At 40.4% G+C, this 17,292-nt stretch overlaps 1 long non-coding RNA gene across 2 annotated transcripts in view; it reads right to left on the bottom strand.

Annotated features, from left to right (window-relative positions):
* The window catches only part of LOC102013917, a 26,485-nt gene extending 10,350 nt beyond the window's left edge, over positions 1-16,135 (bottom strand). For both annotated transcript variants that reach the window (XR_001236825.1, XR_263297.2), the window contains exons 1-2: positions 16,035-16,135; positions 14,513-14,794 (exon numbers count right to left, since the gene is read on the bottom strand). This is a non-coding gene — a long non-coding RNA (uncharacterized LOC102013917). The remainder of the gene's footprint in view (positions 1-14,512; positions 14,795-16,034) is intronic.
* Positions 16,136-17,292: the final 1,157 nt, after the last annotated feature.

The raw sequence follows: 17,292 nt of genomic DNA, 5'->3' as shown, positions 1-17,292 counted from the left end.
TGCAAAAGATCTACCTCCCACATGTACTTTTATGCAAGCTGATGACAGCTCCTCAAAACACAGTTCAGCAATAGATACCTGTGCAGAGACGGCCTGTGCGCCCGGTCTTTGCCTGCCTTCACCTCGTCCACGGGCAGATTTGAGGATTCCATAGAGTATTTCTTGAAAAGTAGCCTCCAGCTACCATCCTTCCTTGAATGTTGTTCCTTGCAACAGAATGCTCACTAAGTATTAACCACATGGAGCTTCAATTATGTATTCTATTCTTTATCTCACTGTAGTTGCTTTCAGCTGGGCGTGGTTATGTGTGCCTGTATTCTCAGCACTGAGGAAGGCTGAGGCAGGAGGATGACAAGTTTGAGTCCCACCTGGGCAACTCAGCAAGAACTTGTCTCAAAAATACATACATACATACATATATGCCTGCGTGCATATATACATACATCCATACATACATATATGCAGCTGGGATGTAATTTCCTAGTGGTATCCCCCTGGGTTCAATCCCCAGTTGGAAAACAAATTGTAGTTACTCTCTATTCCCCGTTGAATATAAGCCTACGTGCCTTTGAAGCATTTATCCTGAGATTAAGTTTGTGAAAATTGTCAGAATCTACATGGAGTCACTGGTGTCACTCTTAACAAAAACAGTAATGTGTTACAAACGTGAACATAAGAAACATGAACAATATGTACTTCAAACATGTACTAATGGAAATATAACAAAAAATAATAAGAGCACGAATTTGTGAAAAGGGGACCTCACACGTGTGTACCGTATGATCAAAACATACAGTGAATGTTTAATAACGTTAATATACTACAGGTCACTGCCGTTAATCCCCTCACAATACTCCCAGGTCCTCCAAACACACTTTTCCCATCATTCTTGTCACTTTCTGAAGCTGTTCTGGGGGTCACTTTTCTTTGTGTCTTTAGTTGTGCTGTTGAGGCTGCCTCTATGTCCTGAACTAATTCAAAGCACTTACCTTCCATGGTCATTTTGACTTTGAGGAAGAGCCGGGAGGTATGTGCTGCCAGATCTGGTGATCAAAGTGGGTGGGGATACACTAACGTTTTTATTTGACAGTAAGTATGATGCAGGGGATCAAAAAGTACAGTGAATGTTAAAATTTAAAATGTTGTTACAGTAAAAGGCACATTGTTATGATCCACCTTCAAAATAGCCCCCCTTGCTTCAAACACACTTATCCCATTATTCTTGGCACTGCATCTTACACTGAAGTTTTTTTAACTTAGACATTCATATCTTTTGGTCCCCTCTTATATGCCTGATAACAAGGATTGTCACAGGCACCTCTTCCAGAACCACAACCTTTCATAAAAGTCACCAAAACCTTACACAAGAAATACTTCTGCGAGGACATCTGCCACTTCTGTGATGACATCAGCCCAGCGCCTGCTTGTCCAGCTCTGGGCTGATGACACCCTTGAATACTGACTGATCCTCGTAGCCAAGGTTGGCTAGTTCAAAACAACTATGAAAGCCTCCTCATTTTACCTTTTAATACCTTTGTTTGCCTTGAAAACACACATCGTTTACTATGGGCAGTTGTGTTCCCATTGCAATGTTCATTCCTAATGAAGTTCATTATTTTGGAGAATCTCTGTTGTTGGTTTATACACACGGACAAGTGAGAGGTGTACATGAGCCTCAGTATCCACCCTACTTCCAGGTGAGCCGAGAACACAGCTGTGGACAGGGCGCAGGCTCCTCCAAATCTATTTGAATCTGTTAGCGTGTGAGTGAGTGAGTTAGCAAAGTCCGGTGTTCTTCTCCCTATAGCACAGTTTCAATAGTCTTAGCCCAGGGGAAGAAATCTTGAGGAGGTGTATCCAGAAGCCCAGCTCCACAAGCCACTGTAGCCGCAACTCTGAAATACCTGTCCTGAGCAATGTTACTCTGCTGTCTACCCTCCACGGGAAATTAGGGGACTGTTGTAGGAGTATTTGGTCTTTGTCCCTGGCTCCTGGCACAGATTTACTAAGAATCTTGGGATTTTCTGAGTGACAGGGAGGAGTGTTACCCATCATCCCTGGTGAGTTCCTTCCGTGTACCTGAGTTTATGCTAATGAGGTAACCAAGGGGGAGGCTCCTCCTAGGTAGTCTCAGGGGTAGTCTTTGCTTTAAAGGCTAAATGATTAAGAGCCTGGAACCAAGCCTTGGGCCTCACTTGCCCACCTCAAGGAAGTGGGGGAGGCTGGAGTTGAGCCTTGTAGCCACTTTTTTGTTATTTGTTGTTGCTGTTGTTATTTTTATACAGGGTCTTGCTGTGTAGTCCCGGCTGGCATTGAATGCCCCAGGTATCCCAGACTGGCCTAGAGCTTGTGATCCTTTGTCTTCCCCACTGCTAGGATTTCAGGTGCGCACCACCACGTCCAGTTTATAACGGCCCTGCAACAGTGAGAGTCAGTGAACTCCTGGATTGGTGCATGCATCCCCCTGCTGGAAAGGGAGGGCACCCCACCACTGTGGGGACAGACAGCCTCTGCTCAGGTTCCTTTTGGACCTTACCTTAGGTATTGCTTCTTCTGACTAGATAATGTATATCCTTTATAGTAAACTAGTAAAGGTAAGTTTTCCTCAATTCCATGAGTTACTTTAGCAAAAGACCAAACCTGAGGCTTGAGTAGGTGGCACCCTCAAATGGTAAGCAGTCATAGAGAAGTATGGGCGGGTGGTGACTTACAACTGGCCCTGTCGCGAGGTCAGTCTTGTAGGGTGGAGACTGTAATCTGTAGGATTGTGGCTGAGTCATATCAGACTTGACTTGAATTGTTAGACATCAAGCTGGTGTTCAGAGAATCTTAGAGAAGCAAGTCGTATAAAATGGGACAACTTGGTAGGCATGAATCAGTTAAACACTAGGATCATGTACCAAGGGTAGCAATCTTAAGATTAGAATGGATGAGTGATAGCTTTCTTTCAATGATTATTACTCAAGGACCAGTAGTCTCCTCCAGTGGTTAGTGTAACATATTCACGCCATTGATTTATAAAATAATTCTTATTTTCTTCCCTACAGAGCAGGAATTCATTCAAAAGTGGTCCAGGTTTTATAAAAATATAACTCATAAATAAGCTGGACTTGGAAAAAGGTCTGTTTTACTTATACTTTTTCCCTGCTCCAGGAGGTAACCACTCCTACAGACCCAGTTTTTCTAGTATTTATGGTTCAGGTTCTTCCTGAGGATCAGACTGAGAATCAAGGCTGGACTCATGTGGGTGGCTTAGCCAATTAATAATCCTAAAGAATAGAAAATCACTAATATTCGGTAATATTCACTAGGAACCAGTGTGACTCTTAGGGGATTTCTCTAAGATACAGTGGGGAAAAAAATACAGGTTGAACAAACCTACCCTAAACATCCCAAATCCAAATCATTCCAAAATTTAAAACTTCTTTGAGCTCTGACTTGACATTGTGAGTAGAAAATTCCACACTGTAAAACTTTGTTCCATGCACAAAATTACTAAAAATATTTCATAAAATGACATTTAGGCTATATGTGGATGAGGTATATGAAACAAAGGAGTTTTGCATTTAGATTTGGGTGCCACCCCCAAGACATCTCATCGTATATGTACAAATATTCCAAAATCCAAAAATATATGCATTCTAAAACATTTCTGATCCTAAGGAGTTCACAGATATTCAACCAATCAATAGCAGGCATTGTCGGAATACTATATCTAAAAGTTGCTAATTCCTTGTATAAAATGTTCACCTGAGAAACCAAGTCATGTATAGTGGACCCCAAAATTCACAGGGGTATGTTTCTAGAGCTCTTGTAAATTGTGAAAAAGTGTGAATTTCAGATATGGTCATTAAAATGCCTATAAATGCTTATTTTTATAGTTTTAACTATAAATGTGCTATGTCTCTCACAGTTATGTGATTTAATTTAATAAAATATTAATGAAACCTTAGAAGGGGCTGGGGATTTAGCTCAGCGGCAAAGCGCCTGCCTGGCAAGCGCAAGGTCGTGAGTTCGGTTCCCGGTACTGGAGAAAAACCAAAAAAAAAAAGGCAAGTCAATGAAACCTTAGAAGATGCAGGCTGTTTTGGTAGCATCTGATGGGCCTTTGGGCTTTAAGAAGAATGAAACCAAGAACCCTCGAGATTGCAGTCACCTGTTGTGATGAGGGAATGCTGGGGCATCCGCTGGAGGTGCTGCAAAAAAAAACAGTTGCGGAGGATATCTGCACTTCCACAAAACTGCAAACAATTATTAATTAGGTTCTAATTCTGAACTGCAACTTCCCGGGGTATACTGTGTAGTTTGTCAAGCAAGCAGCTTAGGTACACATATTTGATAAAAGAGCTGATGCATAGTTATTTTGAGAAAATAAAGTTTTTTTTTTAAATATGTGGAATAGCCATGATTCTGGCTCTACTTCATTGTGCTCTTTCTGCCAATTGATGAAAGGAGAATAAACTTAGAAAGATCTTGAAATGGTCCTGGGGCCACAGAGCCCTCCTTGGTTGCTTCACTCAGTCAATTCAATGAATCAAACAAGTTTGGCTTTTGGTGCCAGGAATTGAACCCAGAGCCTCACATACACTAGGCAGGTGCTCTACCACTGGGCTATAATCCTAGTCCCTTGATAACATTTAAAGTCACCCTAAAGGCACAAGTAAAGGGTGACCTCAGACCCAAATAAAAGGGGGCCACTGAAAGTGGTAAACATGAGCCTGCCAGGAATAGCTAAGATCCAGGTGATGTTTGACCTGCTCACTTTTGGGAATCATCTTTACCTGCAGTTTCCACCAATGACACAGTTGAGTTTGTCCATGGAAATGACAAAATTCAATAGAATTAGAATTTTCTTGAACACGTCCCCTGTCCCCCAATCCATCTAGTCCACCTTGCACACAATAGCTAAATTTTCTGCTTTTTGTCCTATAAAAATGCTTTCATTATATCACTTTCCTGCTTAGAATATGAGTGATTACTAATTTCCTATCATGCTGAGTCCAGATTTTTCTGACTTCCAGCACACTCTGTAATCTGGTTGTACCACTTATAACTAGCTTTATTAATTATTATTTCCTTTGTCCTCTGATTTAACAGAAAATTTGCTCTTTTGCTGATTCTCCTATAGCACATGTCCCTTAAAAATTTACACTTGTGTGCATTATGTCCTCTCAGTATCAAGCATAAATCAGATTGGATCTAATATATTTTAATTTACCAAACTATTTTAAATTTTATATTGACTTTAAGTATTTTTTCTTAGAAATCTATTTGGTATGATAGTAAAACAGCAATCCTAGCCTTCTTTTTTTGTTTGTTTGTATGTTTGTTTTTTGCCTGGTAGATGTTTTTCTATTATGTTCAACCTTTCTGTATCCTTATGAATTTCTGTAAATAGCATATAGTTGAATTTCCTTCTTACCTGCATCTTGATCACCAATATACTTTTTAAATTTTTATTTTAAAGAGAGAAAAACAATGAAAACAATGATATGCAATTTCAAAACAAGATAGTAGGAAATTAACAATGGTTAATATATTGCATATTGTTGTCTTCAGAGTAGTTGCTCAGATTACAAGATATAGATATGCAAAATTGATCAGACAGTATAAGCACAAACAGTTCTTTTCAATGAACTAATAGCAATTAGTAGTATAATTATCTTCACTTATATATATATATATATAAACATATATAAATATTCTTTTCCCTTTCTTATTGTGTTCTTTCCCCATCCCAGCTGTTCTTTCTTCTTTTTTTTTTTTTTTTTTTTTTTCCGATACCAGGAATCAAACTCACAACTTTGCGCTTGCCAGGCAGGCTCTGTGCCTCTGAGCTAAATGCCCAGCCCCTGTTCTTTCCTCTTGAGCAGTTATTTTCCCTTTCACAATATCTATCACACATTTTGGATCTTATTTGCTCTTGCAGTTTTTTACACTAGGGAGACAATATGGTGCTTACCCATATGAGTCTGATTTATTTCATTTATAAGTTGGGTCTCTAGTAGAATCCATTTACTTATGAAAGCCTTGAGTTTGTCCTTCTTTATAGCTGAGTAGTACTCCATTGTAACCAGTATACCTTTTAGTCAACCACTTTATCTTGTATGTTTTCTTTGTCCTGTGTCTTCTAACTTTACTTTCCCTCTTGCTTTATTTTTGGATAGAGTTTTTTCATTTTCTCCCCTCTACAAGTTCAGATTTGTAAATTATATACTACATCTTTTTTCTTAATGGATACTTCAGGTTCCCAAGGTATAAAGTTAACTTAAATATATTAATATAAATATATTTCCTAAGCAATATATGAAATAAAAAAAATTTTAACTCTAATATTGCTTTCCAACTTAGTTATTTTTGTTCAGAATTTATTTCCAGTTTTTCTTTTAATTTCACAAAATAGACACAATATAGAATACACTCCACAACGTATTTGCTTGTCATTCTTTTTCATAGTTCAGCCTTGATTCTCCTAAAGTATATTCTTCAAAACATTTTTGAATGAGGATCTTTGGTATTACACTCTTTATTGTTGTCTTTATTTTATACTTGTCCTTGACAGTTTTTTGGTGTATAGAATTTTTAGATTGGCTTTTCCCCTTGCAAACTATACATATTGCTCCAGTCTTCTACCTTTCAATTTACTACTTATAGTTGCTTGCTCTTGTGTACTTGTTGTCTTTTCTCTCTAGATGTATGCGTGCTTTTCTATGTGTCTTCACTGTCCCTTGGTTTCATTATGCTCTGTCTAAGCATGTTTTTCTGTTATTTACATGATTGGAATTCACTGGCTTCCTAGATATCAGACTTGCATTTTCTCATAACTCTGAAAAAAATTAGAGCCTTTATTAAAGTTGGTAGATATTCTCAACTTATCTTCCAGTTCCTCAGCCATTTTTTTCACATTTTCTATCTTTTTGTCTCCTTAGACTGAATTCTAGATACTTTCTTCAAATCTCTTGACCAGTTTACTAATTTTCTTTTATCTGTTCATTCTGACAACACATCTACTGAATTTTTAACTTCTAGAAATGCCATTTTTTTGTGGGGGTTGTCTTTTTGTTTTTTTGAGACATGATCTCACTATGCAGTTCAGGCTGGCCCTGAGCTCACTTTTTAGCCCTGGTTGGTCTCAAACTTGCAGCAATCCTCCTGCCTCAGCCCCCCTGAGTGATGGGATTACAGGCGTGTGCCACCACACCTGGGTAGAAATGCTGTTTTTATGATATCTGTTCTTGTTCTTATTCTCAAGTTTCCTCTTAGTTCTTAAAGCACATTGAAACTATCTTCTATTCTGTATCTGATTAGCTGAAGTCTTCGTAGTCCTGTTTTTGTCAGCTGTCATTCATGATGCCTTGATTGTTTATATGCTTTATAATTTTGACTGTGAGGTTATATTCTTGTTATCTGTGGAACTGTTTGAAACGTGATTCTGTGGTTGATAACTCCAAGAAAGATCTTTACTTGCCTTTGTCAATTACCTAGAGAAAACTACAACTTGGAACTACTTTTTTTCCTTTTTAAATCTTTTTGAGACAGAGTTTCACTACGCAGTTCAGGCTGGCCTTAAATTCGCTTTGTAGCCCAGACTGGCTTCAAACTCACAGCAAACCTCCTGAGGATTATAGGCGCGAGCTACCATGCTGGGCCAGACCTGCTTTTTTAGAAAGTTTTTTTATTCTATTTTATATGCTTGTGAAACATAATAAATATATTTATCATAGAGTATTAGCCCACAGATATATAACTTGGAACTACTTTTAACTAAATTCTCCATTTGATAGTTATAATGCAGTTTGTTTGGTCAAACACCAGTTTAGATTTGCTGTGAAAATAATTGTAGGTGTGATAATCATTTATAATCAGTGGGCTTTATGTAATTCAGATTACTCTCCCTAAAGTGAGTGGGGTTAAAACAAGTGAGCTTTTTTTTCCACCTGGTGCTGGGGACAGAATCCAGGGCCTTGCACCTCCTAGGAAAGCCCCTAACCCCTGAGCTATACCGCCAGCTTGGGAGTGACCTTTATCTGATTGACTGAAGGCCTTAAAAGCAAAGACTGAGGTTTTGCAAGGGAGAAGGCTCTCTGCCTCAGGATTGCCACATAGAAGCCCTGTCTGAGTTTCCAGCCTGCTGGTCTGGCCTGTGGATTTCATCTGTGAGACCGCAACATCAACTCTTATTTCAGTTCCTACCCTGCTGACCAGGCCCCTGGCTTCCAGATTCTCCACCTCCACGGTCCTGTGAGTCAGTTCCTTAAAATAGGTCTTTCCCCTTACATTAAAAATATCCTGTTGGCTCTGTTTCTCTAGAGAACCCTAATGCAGATGCTCAGCCAATATTTATAAGGGTTTGTTAAATGAGTGTATTTGTGAGGAGTAGGAGTTGGGTAAGTTCTTGCTGTTTAATTATTTGATTTATGTAAGGTTCGTCTCTGAGAATTGCCTCTCTATTAGTTTTTGGCAGTTTTTAGTAAAAGGGTACAGTTCTGCTTCAGCTTTATTCCATTTTCCATATATCCACAGAGCTTGGGGAGACATATTAAATCCAGACCCTGTTCCTCAAACCGCGTCCAATTTTGTGGGATACAGACAACCTTTGTGCCAGTCTCAGACCTGACTGCTGCTCAGAATTGGTTTGAGTTTTAAGAGACACCCGGGAGGGCTGCCAGGGCCTCTGGGACTCCACAGTCTCCTCTGTCCTAAGTGGCAGCCCGAAATTCTTTGCAAGTTCTCACACTCTGTTGCTTCCAAAAATGTGTGGTTCAGGGTTTGGAGCATTTTGGGGCCATTTCTCCTCACATTTATTTTGTAATTTGGGTTCCAGACACCTGCATCTTTTGTCAACATGTTGGGAAAAAGCCTGAGAATTTTAAAACTTATGAAAATCAAAGGTTACTAAAGAAATAAAGAGTGGTCAAAGATCTAGAGAAAAAATTCCTAAAATTCATCTGGAACCAGAGGAGGCCTAAAATAGCAAAAGCAATCCTGGGCAACAAGGAAAGGTAGGAGGCATCACAATCCCTGACTTGAAATTATACTACAAAGCTACTGTGATAAAATCAGCATGGTACTGGCAAAAAAATAGACCTGAAGATCAATGGAACAGGTTAGAAGATGCAGACACAGCTACAAACACACTCAGCCATCTTATTTTTGACAAAGGGGCCAAACATGTTCCCTGGAAGAAAGACAGCCTCTTTAACAAATGGTGCTGGAAAAATTGGCTTTCCACATGCTGAAGACTAAAACTAGACCTATGTCTATCACCATGTATTAAACTAAAGACAAAATGAATCAAAGATCTAAATATCAAAACAGAAACACAAAATCTACTGAAAGAGAAAGTAGGTAAAACTCTCAAAGACATAGGGGTAGGCATAGAGTTCATGAATAGAAATCAAATTGCACGATAAATACTTCAAAGAATCAACAAGTGGGATCTCACCTTATTGAAAAGTTTCTGCACATCAAAAGAAATCACCAACAGAGTAAAAAGAAAATGCATGAATTGGGTAAAAAATTTATCCAACTGCCCCTCAGACAAAGGACTCCTATCTAGAACATATAAAGAATTTTAAAATAGTAGGACCCCAAAATTCAATGACCCAATCCAAAAATGGGCATCTGAGATGAACACACACTTCTCAGAGGAAGAAATACTAATGCTGAATAAATATATGAAAAAATGTTCAACATCATTAGTCATTTGAGAAATGGAAATTGAAACAACACTGAGATTCCATCTCACCCCAGAAAGAATGGCTGTCATTAAGAAATCAACCAATAACAAATGCTGGAGGGGCTGTGGGGGAAAAGGAACACTTCACTGCTGGTGGGAGTGTCAACTGGTGAAACCACTGTGGAAATCAGTCTGGAGATTCCTCACAAAACTAGGATTAGATGTCCCACTTAACCCAGCTATTCCCCTTCTGGGTATATTTCCAGAAGAATTAAAAACATCATACCACAGTGATATATGTGCACCCATTTATAGTGCTGCAATTTGTCATAGTTAAATCTTAGAAACAACCCAAATGCCCATCAACTGAGGAATGGATAAAAAAGTTGTGGTATTTCTATACAATGGAGTATTAGTCAGCTATAAAAAAAGATAAACTCGAGGCTTTTATAGGTAAATGGATGTAACTAGAGACCATACTCATAAGTGAAATAAATCAGGCCCACATGTGTAAACATCATATTGTCTCCCTGGGTAAGAACATAAAAGAGTAAATGAAACCCAAAATGTACAATAGATAATAAGAAAGGGAAAGAAAGCACTCAAAGGAAGAAACAACTTGGATGAGGGAAAGAAGAAAAAGAAAGTACTAAGTTATTTTATATATTATGGATCAGTGGCATAACTGTGCTATTGGTGTCTGATGGTTTCTTGAAGGGAACAGTTAATGTCTAAAAGTTTTTTTTTAATATGTTGACCAATTTTGTATGTTTGTATCTGGTAATCTGAGCAATTTATGTGACAACAACAATTTGGAGTATAATATCCATTGGTGAATTCCTGCAATCCTGCCTAGTAACACTGTGTATTGTCTCTAATGTTCTTTTAAATTATTATTTTCTTATTCCCTTTAATGATTTGATCAATCTTCTATTATTACATCTCCTAATCTGAGCAACTTTGTTGAAGATAACAATATGTGATATAACAACCACTGTTAATCACTTATCATTTGGTTTGAAACCCTGTATCATTTTTAATGTCCTTGCTTTGTGTTGTCTGTATTTTGCTATTTTTTTTGTACTATTTTCTTTAAAATAAAAAAGTAAAAAAAAAAAAGAAAAAGAAATGAACAGTGGTGAGCAGGTGGAGAAGGCTTTTTCAGACCTTCTGAAGGACGGGGAGTCTTGCAAACTTCACCTCTCCATCTCCAAGCTTCCTGTCCCTGCTTACACCACTCTCCTGCTAAGCTCTTTGCCACTTTCTAGGCTTGGGAGGGCTAGGGCTTGATATGTTGTCACAGGGATGGTGTGGACTCTGCTCAAGGTGAAAGTAAAATTCTCAGCTGTTTTTGCGTGGCCTGGTATTACAAAGTTAAGGTAGACTTTTACCATAATAAATTTAAGATGGCTACTTCTTTGGGCCAGGCCAGGAATGAAGGCTATTCTGGCACTTAAAAATATGGAACTGTTGTACTTTTTGAATTGTTTTGTCGTTCCAGAACTCCATACACTGCTCTACAAGGTGAGCAATCAAAAAAATATGGTGAGTCCTGGTTCGTTGGGGTCTTTAGTTGTGCTGTTTGGCTGCTTCCGGGTTCTAAACTGATTCGAAATGTTTACCTCTTGTGGTCATGTTGACTTTGTGGAAGACCCAGAAATCACATGGTGCCAGATCTGGTGAATAAGCTGTGTGAAGACACACCATAATATTTTGGGTCAACATTCACTGTATTTTTTTTATCATGCCTTATAAAGACACAAAAGAGGGCTTCCAGAGCTGCTGTGAACTGCTGCAGGAAATGAAAAGGTGTTTGAAGTCAAGGGGAGTATTTTAAAGAGGATTAATGTCAATGTGTCTTTTACTGTAATAATTTTTTTTTAAATTTGAGCACTCACTGTGTGTTTAATCACCTTTTGTACCTTAATATGGGGGTAGCTGCAGGGCCACATTTGTAAAAATTCATCAAGTTCTGCACTTTAGATTTATGCCTTTTTCTAAAAGTAAACTGTGTCTTTGTTTATAAAAAAAAATAGTCAGAAAAAGGAAAAAGGGACTTTCTAGAGTAGAGGGCTGAATTCGTCTTTTGCACTCCCATTTGCACCTAGCGGCACAACCCCAGGACTCTAGCCCTAAGCCCATAACAACCCCCCACACCCCTAACCCTAAGTCTATGCAACCTTCTCTACGCACACTGCTTTCGGTGTCTTCCTGACCTACCACAGAACCCTCAGCCTCAAGAACAGCACTGTCACCTTTCCCTTCTCTCGCGGCTACAGGAGATTGTCCTCGTGTTTGAAAGACCAAAAGCATCACTTTTGCTCTATGCTATCAATGTGCCCTCCACCTCCACAGAGCTGCCTCAGATCGTGGGCACCGCTGTGCTTCAAAAACTCTTATTTTTCAAAGAACTATTCTGGTAAACATCAGGCTAGAACAGATACTGTGAATCTCATTTGAAGGCAAACATGGGGCCTGCCGTGGAGACTACATTTTGAAGTTATCTGCTGTTGATTTCTTTAGCGTGGCTAAGGTGGTCATGGCCAGCAGACAAGAAGACGGAACCACTCTGAGCCGGTTCGTCTTATCCCATAGTGTGTTCACCTGCACTTCGCTTTCACTGCTGCTCTCCCCTTCATCCAAATTCTTAGAAGCATTGTCCACCGGAAAATGAAGTGAAACAACCTAGGTTCTGGCCAAAAGAGCAAAACCACCCCCTCACTGCGATCTTCTTCCCACACTCTCAGCCTCTTCCCTGTCTCATCTTCCAGCCCTACGTCCTCTTCTCCAACTCTGTGCAGTGCATAGAGGCTTTTGAGAAGCAAAACAAATCCGAGACAGGAAGGATGGCTGAGTACCTGCGAGCCCGTGGCCAGCCCTGCAGTGCCTTAAAGTTTACATAAAACACCCTCCGCATGGCTAGGATGAGCTCTGGTAAACTTGCCAAACTTACAAGAACCAAACGAATGCTTTTACACATTCCAAACTGGCCAGATTCACCTGATTACGACCTTTATAGCCTCAAAATAAAACATTCTCCTCTCCTTCCAAGACTCAGGCTGGGATGTGGGGTAAGTAGAATCAAGCATATGTGTACAGACATGGTTTGGCAGCTTAAAAAAGTCAAAAATTTTCAGTTGAACCTTGGCTTTTGTCTCTATGCCCTCAAGGGAAAAATGTGCGCTTGTTTCCTCATTGAAAAAATATCACAGCATTTGACAGGCTAAATTCTTTGATCCTCCAATGTTGTAGTGATTTCTTCAGAGCTCCCTTCATCGGCTTTGTAACCCGATGCCTATAAAGAGCATTTCCACAAGCACATTAAGAGATTCCTTGCTTATATTAAAGCTGTCCCCTGATTGCCCTCCTTTCAAGCTCTGTCTCCTCTGGAGGCTTCTACTTGGAGACTTGGCTGGCAGGAAAGGATGGCCCAGCTATTTTGAATTAGGGGCAATGAGAGGCTTCCTTGTAATATATGACTTAATCAGAGTCCCTGAAACTGACTGGCAGGGACCAGAAATTGGACTTCATAACCCTCCTCTCACTTTGGAGCTGAGGTGAAATTTGAGTTTCTCCTGGGTGAGTTATAGGTTATGCTGACAAACGAGTAGCTGCTTTTGGATCTCCATAGGAACGAAGCATGCTGTGGTGGTTGTGTATAATTAAGATAAAATATAGGAGGTCCTGTTAAATTTGAATTTCAGATAAATAATAAATGGTCTTTTAGGGTGAGCATCTCAAATATTGCATGGCAACCATAATATCATTGTGCACCAGAGCGAAGGAGCCCTTGTGCTCTCCACATTAGGTCCTTCCCACCGAGGCCCGCAGGGTGAGCTTCTGCAAGACTCTGTCTGAAACCCGTGGGCCCTTTCAGTTTCTACTGATCCAGGATTTCTCCTAACACCAGTTTTCTCCCACTCTTACCCCGACGGGGACTCAGCCTCACAACTAAGCAGGTAGTAGCTGTCCGTACATAACGCCACCCCATAAGCCAGAAGCAACTTGCTTAAAATCTGTAATATGAGTCCAGTCCTTTATATCCTAGAGTTTGTTCACCTACTAGCTGTATTACTTGATATTCAGAAGAATCATTACCCATCACTACCTTTAGAAAAGAAGCATGCAGACATAACGTTGGAGTTGTTATACTTTTCTCTAATCATTTTCAACTTTGTAGCAAAGATTCTTATAAATCATGCATGAGTTCTTAGGGACCATGTGGAAAATGGCTCAGGAGAAAGAGGTAGAAATGCTAGAGCTGCTGTGGTATAATACAGATAAAGGAGTCTGAAGACCTGGGAGGTTGCAAATTTCAAATGGATTCACTGGCAGACTTGAACTGCTCCAGGGAGGGCTCAGGTGTATCCCTCTTGCCAAGGGAGTAAGAAATGCATTGGTGCAGGGGTATCAGTGTTTTTGAGCTCAGTAGCTAGCGGTGACAGACACAGCTGCAGTTCCAGAGAACTCTGAAAGACAGAGAGTCTAGGGAGTTTGTCAGCCCCTCTGTCTTAGTCTATTTTCTGTTGCTATAGCAAAATACCTGAGAGTGGTAAAGGATAAAGAATAGAAACATTTTTGGATCTGTTTTCTGTTGCTATAAAAAAAATACCTCAAAGTGGGTAAATGATAAAGAATAGAAGCATTTTTAGCTCATGACTCTGGGCTGGGAAAGCAAGGAGCTTGGTGCCAGTATTCAGGGAGGGCCTTTTTTCTGTATCTTATGGCGGGATCCCAGGGTGACATGGAGCAAGATTCTCAGAGGCAGCCCACGTTACTAACAAAGCCACTCCCCAGATGCCCAATAAACTGAATCATAGATTAATGCATTACCTTAAGGTTGGCTTTGTATAACAAGGCTCCCAGAAGGTCCCACTTCTCAGTACCGATAGCTTTGGGGGACCAGGTTTTCAGCACCGTTCCCCCCAAACCATGTTGCTCCAACCACAAACTCCAGCTTTCTTCCGCCTGGGCCCCAGCCCTGGAACGGCGCTGTGCGTGGCAAGTGCTCCTGCTCGCCACTGTTAGGACACTCCTTTGTCAGACAGCAGAGGACTGCTAGGAGGTGTACACCCAGGAAGGGAACTTTTTGGCTCACTTCAGCTATTGGACAAACTAGAAAGAGAAAACAAAGATACAGACATCATCAACACAGGAGGCCAAAAGAAAGCTGGGTAAAAACTAACATGGTATGAGGAAAGTGAGACAAAAGAGGATTAAAATTTAAAAAGGAGAAAACTAAGCAAGCAAAGATACATAATTTAGATTTTAATTATTATTTATTCCTGTTCCCACATTTTATTGTATTTTCCTGGCAGACATCCCACACTCTGGCAAGGCAGCGGGAGAGGGAGGGGGTGGCAGCATAATGTTACTTTGGAGGTTTCAATCTCATTGCTTGGTGCTGTTCGTGTTGGGCAGACATTTCTAAAAACTATGTGCTACCGTGGCAGGTCATTTTTCAGAAAAATGAATCTTGAGCTTTGAAAGTAGAGCAAAGGTGAGGGTTTCAGATGAGTTTAAAGGGCATGAAATGAAGGAGAACAGAGTGGCGCCCTCCCTAAAGTGGGGTGTGGGTCAGTGGCAGTTGGTTCACAGTGGGCCAGAGGACCTTGTGGTCACCAAGGACAGCCAGGCTGCCAGAAGGCTGACAGACTGCTGAGATTTATTCCCTGGAACTCGTCTTGGATGCTTGCTTCTCTAAGGAGTCCTCACTGCGTTAACCTTCTGGGTCTCAAGCTTAGACAAAACCCCTGGACTTGGGTTGTTAGACACTGTCATGAGCTCTGCTTTTCTTTTCTCTCTTCTCTCCTCTTCTTGTTCCCCTCTTTTAAACTTTTTACTTGCTCCCATTTTCCCCTTAGGAAAATGGTGATACGTCTCACTCCCTCGCCACGTGCCCCCTTTCCGTTCTGTTCGCTCCTTTGCTTTTTATCTTCTTTGGGTAAGGAATGCAATTTATCGGGGCAGCTCCGGTCTGAGAACGGACTTACTGCTGCCCGTGTGCTTCCTGCGTTTATTCTGTAGCTGACATTCTACTCCTCGGGGGTGCATGAGGCCCTTACTGCCCAGGGCACAGCTGCCTTTCAGCAGCTTCTTAGGTTCCCGTTCTTCACAGTGCGACATCACCCCTCCGCCCCAAGCTCCATCCTTCCCTTCTCCCTCCCTCCCTCCAGCCTCCCTCCCTCTTTCTTCCTGCTACACCTTCCCCTAGATTATTTTCCTAAACGTTATCCAATGGGAGAAGGAAGGGCTTCAGATGCCTAGCTCCCCAAGTGGCTCTTTGTTAAAAGGCAGCCTGGGAGAATATTTATAATCCAAATGGTCCCAAAGGCTGCCTTGCAGTGTGACTTACTCGTTATCTAAGAGGTGTCTGGGGGCCCGGATACAGGGGGTGGCGGCGGCCCAAGCGTTTCCTCCCTGTGCACTGCCTGGTCTTGCCCTTGTCTCTACAGAGCGCTGATGCCTGCCTTCTGAAAAGTCAGATCTGTAAAGTGATATTTTTCCCTCTTCTAATCTCGGAAAAGTTGTCAAACTAGTTCTGAGCCTCTTATTCACCCTGCTTTTTGCTACACAATGTCGTATGTACTATTACGTTTTAATTATGAAATTAGTGCATTTAGGAGAATTGAGAATGATTTTTACCTGAGGTGAGACAAACAAAGGGCAGCTTTTCCCCAGCCTGGGCAACTTAGGGAGATCCTATTTTAAAATTAAAAGTGAAAAATAAAAAGGACTGGGGATGTAGCTCAGTGTGAGGGCTCTGACTTTGGTCCCCAGTATAAGAGGGGGAAATGATTCTCACAAGGAAATATCCTTGACCTGATTCTTGGTTGCTCAACGTCTTGCGTTAGGTCTGTTATCTTTACTTGATTGCATATATTTTTGTTATTTACTCAGCATGGTACAAATCACTCGGTTTCACCGTCTTTGTTGGCAGTATTTTCAAATGTGTGTTTTTTTAAGCTATGTTTTTAGGGCAATAAATGGCATTTTACTTCAAAACCTCCTCATATATAGGGACTTAAAACGATATAGACTAGACTCATGTTTCCTGTATTAAAATTCTCGCATAAGAGCACCGTTCTTTCTGCTTTATCAAACAAGCTAATGTGTCTCCCAAGAATTTTGAGTTCAGACACAAATAACTCTGTGAACTTTTCTGTGTGTGAATCATTTGAGCTTTGGATGGGTTTCCTCAAGGGGAGACATGATTGCATAAAATATTCTACTACTACCTGAAATATATCATTGAGATAGTCTCTCAGCAAAGACTGTTAATTCTACAATGGATAACGGTGTTTGCGAAAATAAACTCTGCATGGAAAAAAACTTTCAGCTTCTTCCGTATTATCTGTCTTCTCCGAAGACCGAAGAGTACTTTTGAGCTTATGAAATCTGAACCTCAAATAGTCATCTAATTGATCTATTCCTGTTTTCACATTTTATTCCCAGTGGCCGGTTTCACACCCATAATAGTTGACTTGGAGAACCTGGGAGAAATTTTCAGCCTGTCAAATATTCTTTTTTTTCCTCCTTTAAACTTTTTTTTTAAGTACCATTGATTCTCATTTTAAAATTTTATACCAAACAGCCCATCTCAGCCTTGTCAG

This window comes from Chinchilla lanigera, unplaced genomic scaffold (assembly GCF_000276665.1).
Source record: "Chinchilla lanigera isolate Chin_1 unplaced genomic scaffold, ChiLan1.0 scaffold00065, whole genome shotgun sequence".
NCBI classification, from domain to species: domain Eukaryota; kingdom Metazoa; phylum Chordata; class Mammalia; order Rodentia; family Chinchillidae; genus Chinchilla; species Chinchilla lanigera.
Note: the sequence above shows the minus strand (reverse complement) of the source record. Positions and strands in the feature narration are given on the sequence as shown.